The sequence below is a fragment of the Grampus griseus genome (assembly GCF_964374135.1).
Source record: "Grampus griseus genome assembly, chromosome: 5".
NCBI classification, from domain to species: domain Eukaryota; kingdom Metazoa; phylum Chordata; class Mammalia; order Artiodactyla; family Delphinidae; genus Grampus; species Grampus griseus.
The window spans coordinates 10,348,063-10,358,756 of record NC_138998.1 but is presented as its reverse complement, the minus strand read 5'-3'; positions in this window follow the sequence as shown (position 1 = coordinate 10,358,756).

Genomic DNA, 10,694 nt, shown 5'->3' with positions numbered 1-10,694 from the left:
TTGGACTAGTATAAAGGTTTGAGACAGCCCCAGAATCTCTGGCCAGGCTGAGTGGTTGGGATCTTCCCCTGTATGAAACCAGTCCATGAAGACTGGGTGAGGTGTCTGTTTTTTCTATAAGTAGAGATACCAACACAAGGAGTCAAAGAAAATGAAGAAATTGGGAAACATGATCCAAACAAAAGAACAAGATAAAGCTCCAGTAAGTGACCCAAATGAAAGGGAGGTACATGAATTACCTGACAAGGAATCCAAAATAATGGTAATAAAAATGCTCACTGAGATCAAGAGAACAATATGTGGACAAAGTAAAAATTTCAACAAATAGAAAAATTTAAAAAGAACCCAACGGAAGTCTTGAAAGTGAAGAATACAATAAGTGAACTGAAAAATTCAAAAGAGGGATTCAACATCAGAGTAGGTCACATAGAAGAAAGAATCAGTGAACTCAAAAACAGATTATTTGAAATTATCCAGTGGAACAAAAAGAAAAATGAATGAAAAGTATGAAGAAAGCTTACGGAACTGATGGGACACCATCAAACAGACCAAAATACGCACTATGGGAGTCCCAGGAAAAGACAGAGAAAAGGGCCAGAAAGCTTACTCAAAGAAATAGCCAAAAACTCCCCAATCTAGGGAAGGAAATAAGACATCCAGATCCAGGAAGCCCAACAGGGTCCCCAAAAAATGAGCTCAAAGAAATCCACACCAAGACACATTAAAATCAAACTGTCAACAGAGCAGCAAGAGAAAAGTGACTTGTCATATACAAGGGAATCCCCATAAGAGCATGGGACAGCTCAGCAGAAACTTTGCAGGCCTGAAGCGAGTGGGATGGTATATTCAAAGTGGTGAAAGACAAAAACTGCCAACCAAGAATAATACAGGTGGCAAAACTGTCCTTCAAAAATGAAGGAGAGATAAGGCCTTTCCCAGATAAACAAAAGCTGAAGGAATTCATCAGCACTAGACCTGCTTCACAAGAAATGCTACAGGCTTTTCTTCAAGTTGGAATGAATGGATGCTAAAAAGCAACATGAACACAGATGAAAGTATAAAATGTGCTGGTAAAGGTAAATATATAAACAAATACAGAATACTGTCATACTGTAATGGCAGTATGTAAATAAGTTTTAATTCTAGTACAGAAGACAAAATTATTAAAAACAACTAACTATAAAATGTTAATGATTCACAATATAAAAAGATATAAATTGTGACATCAATAACAAAGCGTAGGTGCAAAGAAGTGTACAGTTTTTGTACGAGATTAAAGTTATCGGCTTAAAATAGACTGTTATAAACCTAACCCGGGGCCCCCAACCCCTGGGCTGCAGCCCGGTATCGGTCCGCGGCCCGGTATTGGTCTATGGCCTGTTAGGAACCAGGCAGCACAGCAGGAGGTGAGTGGTGGGTGAGCAAATGAAGCTCATCTGCCGCTCCCCCTGGCTCGCATTACCACCTGAACCATCCTGCCCGCCCCGGATCCATGGAAAAACTGTCTTCCACGAAACCAGTCCCTGGTGCCAAAAAGGTTGGGGACCGCTGACCTAACAGACATATACAGAACATTCCACCCAACAGCAGCATAAAATACTTTCTTCTCAAACAAACACAGAACATTCTCCAGGACAGATGACATCTTAGTCCACAAAGTGAAATTTAACATATTTAAGAAGAAACTAATAATCCACAGCAGAAGGGAATGCTGGAAAATGTGGGGGGAAAATTTTTTTTTTTACTTTATTTGTTTGCATTTGTTTGTTTATTTATGGCTGCATTGGGTCTTCATTGCTGAGTGTGGGCTTTCTCTAGTTGTGGCGAATGGGGCCTACTCTTCATTGCAGTGTGTGGGCTTCTCATTGTAGTGGCTTCTCTCGTTGCGGAGCACAGGCTCTAGGGGCGCGGGCTTCAGTAGTTGTGGCACACAGGCTCTAGAGCAAAGGCTCAGTAGTTGCAGTGCACGGGCTTAGTTGCTCTGCGGCATGTGGGATCTTCCCGGACCAGGGATCAAACCCCTGTCCCCTGCACTGGCAGGTGAATTCTTAACCACTGCACCACCAGGGAAGTCGTGAAAATGCGGAAGTTAAACACATTCCTGAACAACCAGTGGGTCAAAGAAGGTATCGAAAGGGAAATCAGAAAATATCTTGAGACAAAAACGAAAACAAAACATACCAGAATTCATGAGATGTAGCAAAAGCACAAAGAAGGAAGTTTCTAGCAATGAACCTACATTAAAAAGGAAAGATCTCAAAACAACCTAAATTTGCATCTAAAGAACTAGAAAAAGAACAGAGAAAAGTCAAAGGTAGCAAAAGGAAGGAAGTAATGTAGGATTAGAGCAGAAATAAAATCTCTATTTTAAAAACAATAGAAATAAAATCAACAAAACTAAGACTCGGTTTTTTGAAAAGATAAAACTGACATATCTTCAGCAAGACTAAGAAAAAAAGAGAACTCAAATAAGTAAAATCAGAAATGGAAGAGGAAATATTACAACTGATGCCACAGGAGAAAAAAAGAATATAAGACTACTATAAACAATTATATGCCAACAAATTGGGCAACTTAGAATAAATGGATGAATACTAAGAAACACACTACCAACCAAAGAAACACACTACCAACCAAGACTGAATCATGAATAGGAAATCTGAGCAGACCTATAACTAGTGAAGAGACTGAATCAGTAATCAAAACCTCCCAACAAAAAAACCCAGGACCAGAGGGCTCTACTCATGAATTCTACCAAACATTTAAAGAATTAATGCCAGTCCTTCTCAAACTCTTCCCAAAAAAATCAGAGGAAGAATAATTTCCAAACTCACTTTATGAGCCAGAATTACTCTGATACCAAAGCCAGATAAAGACACTACAAGAAAAGAAAATTACGTGTCAATATTCCTGATGAACACAGATGCAAAAGTCCTCAAGAAAATATTAGCAAACCAAATTCAACAGCACATTAATAGAATCATGCACCATAACCAAGTGGGACTTAACTCTGGCATGCAATCATGGTTCATCACACAAAATTCAAATTCAATTAATGTGATGCACAACATTAACTCAATGAAGGATTTTTAAAAAACCACAATCATGTTGAAAAAACATTTGACAAAATTCAACACCCTTTCATGATAAAAACTTGCAACCAACTAGGAATAGAAGGAAATTACCTTAACATAATACAGGCCATATATGAAAAGCCCACAAACTCAATGGTGAAAAGATTCAATGCTTTTCCTCTAAGATCAGGAATATGGCAAGAACACTCACCCTTACTACTTCTATTTAACACAGTACTGGAATTCCTAGCCAGATCATTTAGGCAAGAAAAAGAAATAAATAGCATCCAAATCAGAAAGGAAGAAGTAAAACTATTCCTGTTTGCAGATCTTATGTTGCATGATCTTATGCAGAAAACCCTTAAGACTCCACAAAAAAACTGTTAGAACTAACTAATGAATTCAGTAAAAGTGCAGGATACAAACTGAACAAAAGTCAGTGGCATTTCTGTACATGAAGAATTAACCATCTGAAAAGGAAACTTCATAAACAATAAAATACTTAGAAATAAACTAAGGAGGTAAAAGACCTGCAAACTGAAAATCACAAAACAGAGATAAAAGAAATTAAAAATGACATAATAGGGGACTTCCCTGGTGGCGCAGTGGTTAAGAATCTGCCTGCCAACCCAGGGGACACAGATTCAAGCCCTGGTCCGGGAAGATCCCACATGCTGCAGAGCAACAAAGCCCACGCAACACAACTACTGAGCTCACATGCCTACAGCCCGAGCTCCGCAACAAGAGAAGCCACTGCAGTGAGAAGCCCACACACCGCAACTCAGAGTAGCCCCCACTCGTCACAACTAGAGAAAGCCTGTGCAGCAATGAAGATCCAACGCAGCCAAATAAATAAATAATCTTAAAAAAAAAAGACATAATAAATGAAAATATATCCTATGTTCATGGTTTGGAAGACAATATTGTAAAAAAAGAGAAAAAAAAGATAGGGAATAACTGAAAAAGAATAGTGATGAAGGGACTTCCCTGGTGGCACGGTGGTTAAGAATCCACCTGCCAATGTAGGGGACAGGGGTTCAATTCCTGGTCCGGGAAGATCCCACATGCCACAGAGCAACTAAGGCGTGCGCCACAACTACTGAGCCTGCACTCTAGAGCCCATGAGGCATAACTACTGAGCCCATGTGCCACAACTACTGAGCCCACGTGCCACAACTACTGAGCCCACATGCCTAGAGCCTGTGCTCTGCAACAAGAGAAGCCACCTCAATGAGAAGCCCATACACCACAACAAAGAGTAGCCACCACTCACCGAAGCTAGAGAAAGCCTGCATGCAGCAACAAAGACTCAACGCAGCCAAAAAAAAAACCAAAAAGAACTTAATAAAAAAAAAGGAATAGTAATGAAAGAAGATCGTACAGACGCAGAAAAAGAAGGGAAGATCTAGAATGGAAGTAGAAAAATTATCTGAGTCATGAAGAAGGCATCTTTATCTTCTCAAACAGGAGGAAAGGATCAATGTAGGTAAGTTAGTAAGTGGCAGAGAAAAGATAATGTTGAAAAGGAGTAGCAGTAAGTGTTTAGCAGTTGAAATGGGTCATGGGTTCTAAGCTGGATGATGACAAAAATACAGAAATAAAAGTAGTTTCAGTACACGAGACACGTTGTGGGGTGTGTTCACTGGAGTACATGGTTAGAGCTAAGGGTAGAGGATCACTGATGTTGAACTGTGAAGTAGAATGTTCAAAATGTCATCTACGAAGAAATGAAATCACCTAGATGATGGGAAAACAGCTACAGTCCAGAGGTGCTGGAGAGTGAGATTTAACAGCAATGTTCTAAAAATAGAAGAATTACCTACCAGATGGCATGCACCTCAAAATAAGGAAGGTTTTTATAGGTAGGTAGACTAGTAACATTTTCCCAAGATAAACTGGCTGTGAGTAAAGGAACAGCTACACTTAAAGAAGACCTCTGGAGAAGGACGTACTTATGAAAACACTGAGTTTCAGCGAAGACAGGACATGGAATGTCCATGGGTTTTCTGGGAAGAGTGTAGATTCATGAGTTATACATAAGAACTTAAGGTCTAAATCAATATTTAGATGACTATTTTCAGACTTCAGTCTTGAGAAAAATAACTACTTCCTTTGAAAAGTATGCAAGCAAAATATTTTAACAAGCCAAATATAACAATACAGGTAGTTTTCTAGAACATACCCAATATGCCAAAACTAAGGAAGAAAGGAGAAGTATGTGGTACTGTATTTAAGCAGTATTTTTTAAAGTTAGATTATTTTCTGCATAATTTTGATTACCTCAGCAAGTAGTTTAAAGTTAAGCAAAAGTTTCATCATTCAGACTGGATTGAAGGCCAGACTGAATTAAAGTTTTTTAAATCGTGTTATTTGGGAAAATACCCTATTTGATCTCTTATAATTTTTGTCTGGAATTTATGTTAACTAGCAGCATGTCTGGCATATGACTTATGTTTACCAGACCCATGATAAAAACATTTTCTGAAATATAATTAACATTGTTTGCATAATTAATAATCTTTCAGCAACTGTTTTGAAGACAACTTAGGCCCAATATTTCAAAGTTTTAGAGTATAAAATTTTTATTTTAAATAGGCTGAATTTCTGCCTTTCTTTAAAAAAGATTGAAGAAAGGGTAGCTGCAATTCATTCTGGTTTCTACAATGTGGTGACACTGGGGTAAATGTAGCATTAAGTTACTGTACTTTACAAGCTGAAGGGAGAAAATTTTCAATTTAAAAATAAATTGCTATGGTTACCCAATGTTTACCTTTATGAGCAATAACTATGTGAGCCATCCAGGGATTTCCCACAAGTGCAGTAGGATCAGTAGCTGAAGTGCACACTAGTTGTTTCACACACAAATTGGGGCTGCATACGCCACTTCCATTTCAAAGTAGCTATCGTTGGGAAATACTAAGGAAGATGATTCACATCTTTCTAAACCACAGAAGGGTGGGTGGAGACTAAAACACTAAAAGCAACTATTTTAAAATCCAAGTGATGACTCAGATAGTTTTCAACATTTTTCATATTCTTTAGTTTCCTTTATTAAAGAGTGCTATCTAAAATTTTACAAAGCAGCTTCTATTGTTGAAAGAAGGAAAGGGTGTTTCTAACGTGTTTCAGTCATGGAATCTTTTTGCATAAATAGATGTTCATGCTCTTGATAAATTTGTAAAACGTCATGCTTATAACTTAATATTACCTCAGTACTTCAGAATAAAACAGTGCCGATTCCTTTAGATGTAGTCAATTTTTAACCTCCTGAGTGGGAAGAAGAGGGTCCCTGTCAGAATTGATGATAAGCTCATTCTTGAAAAACTGGTAGTTAAACCTGCTATCAGTTACTGTATTACAGAACTTTTTTTGTCTACTTTGTTCACAATTTAACACTCAGTAATGCAAGAATACCTATGAAACTTTGACCCCAATATAGTTCTAACGTGATCATAAAATTGAGACCCATTACATCTTAATGGGCCTTCCACAAAGTATCTAATTTTCTGCACAACAGATTATCAAACACGTTTGTTAATATCAGGGCTATCCTTAACTAAAATAAAATAGCATGTTACACCAAACTAGTTTAAACAATAGAGTCTTATCATCATAAACAAAAAGAAGTGAAATAAAGGGGCTCCAAGGTGACTGATCTGATTACTCAACACTATCACCTAAGACACCTGGGCTCCTTCCAGCTTTTCTGTCAGACTCAGCATGGACCTTAGGATAATTACCTTCACAGTCACAAAATAATACCTGCCATACTTCAAGGCATCATATCAGACACACACTGCTGTCCAGCAGAAGGGGGAGTTTTCTTCTGTGTCTCCTTTTTTAGGTACAAAGAAGACTTCCCCAGAAGCTGTTGGGTTGGCCAAAAAGTTCGTTCGGGTTTTCCTGTAAGATGTTATAGAAAAACACGAACTAACTTTTTGGTGAACCCAATACCTAAACTGACTTTCCCTGATATGTGACCAGACTTTGCTCACTACTAAGCAGAGCAGGATTACCATGATTAGCTTACACTATCAGGGACTTCTCCAAGTCATGTGAGATAGAGGTGGGCAACCAAACAAAACTGGGGGCTTGCAAGGAAGGAAGTGGGTAATGGCCAGTGGGTAGGCAACTAACAGTATACTATTTACTATATAGAAAAATTAAATCTTGGCATTATATTTCAATAGTTTAGTTTCCCCCCCATTATGAGACACTCTGAGAACTTTGGAGATTTATTTTTAAAAGGGAAAAAAAATCAGTCACCAATAATTTATCTTAAGACAGATGAAAGGCGATCATTTTATGAATACTACTGACAAAAGAGAATAATATACTTTAGAATATAAAACTGTAAAATTACACTTTAATTCTGACGAATTAAAATTAAAGTTTTATGTCAAAAATGTTTCCTGTTAATCTCACTTTTCTCTTCTAGGAAAAGTAAGGTTAACACTACTAGACATAGGTCAAACTGCACCTAGAGTAATGAGACCAGAACACATTCAAAGAAGACAGCCAGGAATGATCGTGGCTCAGTGAAGCTGAGGGGTTTGGAGACAGGGAGAATATGCCAGCTTTAAAATATCTGAAGTGCTGTCGTTGCAAAGAGATACCAAACTGCATAGGTCTGGAAATAAGAACTAGGATCAATGAATAGTAACAAGCAGGAAGATAAAATCTGGTTCAATATAAGATAGTACTCTTTTACCTAGCATTTTATCTGAAGATGGAACAGGTTGGCTGCTCATATGGGGCAGGGACGAATATCCCAGGTCACCTGAATACCTAGATTCTAGGCGCTTAATGTGTACTTAACTTGTAACAACAAGCCTGCAAAATACACTCCATTTCACAGATAAATTCTGAGCTAGACAAGTTAAAACTGGAAATCACACAGCTAAGAAGTGGGGAAAACTGGATTCTTACCCTGGCCCATCTGTCTCCAAAGCCTGGCTCTTCCCACACATCACACACCTAAAAGAAGTTAAATCAGTTGTTAAGGAAGCAAATGGGATTTCTGAGTTGGTGAGAACTGTCATCTGACTCGAAGTCCCTTTCAAAACTAAAATGCCAGAAATGAAAAGTAATACTCCCTTTCACTTATACCAGCACTTCACAATTGTTCTCACATTAGTTCCTCACAGCAGTGAAGTAAGGTAAGTAAGCTAGGGAAGCATTCATTCTGTTGGCATTCTACCTCAGAGAATAAGAGGACAGCAAAGATAGATTCCTTCAACTTTCTTCTGGTTTACCCCCAAAATATCTATTTTCCATTTTTTCCCTCTTTCATTCATTCAGTACTCATTTACTAAACACTTCTTACATGCCAGATACCAAACCTCAATGACTCTGCAGTCTGATGGGAAGAACCTGTAGGCACAGAGGGCAAAAAAGTACATTTAAAAAAAAAATTGCGGGGCTTCCCTGGTGGCGCAGTGGTTGAGAGGCCGCCTGCCGATGCAGGGGACACAGGTTCGTGCCCCGGTCCGGGAGGATCCCACATGCCGCGGAGCGGCTGGGCCCGTGAGCCATGGCCGCTGAGCCGGCGCGTCCGGAGCCTGTGCTCCGCAACGGGAGAGGCCGCAACAGTGGGAGGCCCGCGTACCGCCAAAAAAAAAAAAAAAAAATTGCCATCTCCTTAACAGATCTTACTCTATCAATTTCAACTCCTTTCTTGTATCACTTTGATTTATTCCTCACTGCTATCCCTGTTCCTTTCTCTTAGCCTACAGAAAACTTTGCCCCCCTATACTACTCCATTTTTTACTCGTTTCTCCCTACTGCAGCCAGACTCCATTCTCAACCACCACTCAACTGATACTGCTCTAAGGTCACCAATGAGAACCAACTGCAAAATCTTCATTTTTCTCAACTAGTCTACAATACTGGACACCAGTGATCTTTATTAAACTCTCTTCTTGCTACTTCCATAAAGTTTTCATCTATTTTTTATTGTAGTCCCTTTCATTTGGCTTTTCTTCCACCCCCTATACCTAAATATTGGCTTTCCTTTCAGTCCACTTTTCTTCCTCCTGGTCTACAATCTCTTCCTGGACAATCTCATCTATTTCTATAATATGAGTCATCACTTATGTAATATTTCCAAGACTTTATTTCCAGTCCTAACCTCCAGACACAACTTCCAAATGCTCAATGGGCCCTTTTACCTGCATGCTCTGTATTATCTCAGATTCGGCATATCAAAATTCAACATACCATCTCTAGTCCACTCCCCCAAATGGTTCTTTTATCTGGAAGACTTCCTTTACTTTATCTCCCAATTCTAGTTGCCAAGTTCGAAGCATTCTACCTAAAATCTTCCTAAACTCTCTTCACGCACAGGGGCCTAGTTCAGACCCACTTCAGTCCTCATCTGAATTATCAAAACCACCTCTTAGCTGGTCTCGCAACTCTTGTCTCTCCTTTTTCCAGTTCTATCCATCCTAGTAGCAGACATAGGTTCTTTCACAAGAGTCGCTTGCTTTAGGGATTACATCTGGTCCAAAGATATACAAGAGACCGAGGACTGGCCAAAGCACCCCCTACTCCTAGTCACATGTTTAGGTCAGGGATGAACATACAATCAAATCCAGGCAGGATTTTCCTCAAGGTTTTAGTTTCCTGCTGAGGATATCAGGGAAAAATACTCTCTTTTTCTTTTGGGATTGTAAGGAAATTTAAGCTGAACTGCCTGGCTAATCAGTTTTCTTTTGCATTTAAGCCACTTTGAGTTGGGATTTCTGCGATTTGTAACCAAGAGTCCTGATTAACAATTTTCTATACCACAAGTCACTTCTCTAAATCACAGATAAAATGTTATTTGCCTGCTTTTATTTAGTCAACTAAATTTTACTAAAACATAACACGGAAGGCACCCACCACTACCCTGTCTTTAAGTTTCACAAATGCAAATATACTTGTTACAATTGTAATATACCATATCATTTCATGCAGCTGTGCCACTGTCTACACTGTTCCCTCTGCCTAGAATGCTCCCTTTCTACCTGCTTATCCACAAAATATATAGTAGGGTTGCATAAAATAAGGCTGGAAAATTAGGCAGGGGCCAAACCATGAAGGGCCTTAAATGCCACACTGACATATACACATTTTAACTGCAGAATGGTGGGGAGACCACTAAAAAATTGTAAGTTATAGGGAGGGTGGGAGGGAGAGAGACGCAAGAGGGAAGAGATATGGGAACATACGTATATGTATAACTGATTCACTTTGTTATAAAGCAGAAACTAACACACCATTGTAAAGCAATTATACCCCAATAAAGATGTTAAAAAAAAATTGTAAGTCAAAAAGTGACGTAATCAGATTTGTAACTTAGAGGCCTCAATGTGGACGTAGTATGAAGGATGACCTAAAAATGAGGTGATACTAAAGACAGAGAAAACAATAGTAGGCTACTGAAATAGTCTAAACCAGAGGCTACAAAGGATGGTAAGAGGAATAAATTAGGACATTTCTGGGGAAATAAATTTTGCCAATTGCTGTCAAATAGCATTGATAAATCTTTGAAAGTTTTTAAACTATCATTTCTACTTGCAAGAAAGTAGACATAAGGAAGTAATGTGAAGCCTATGAAATTTACATATCAAGATTTTA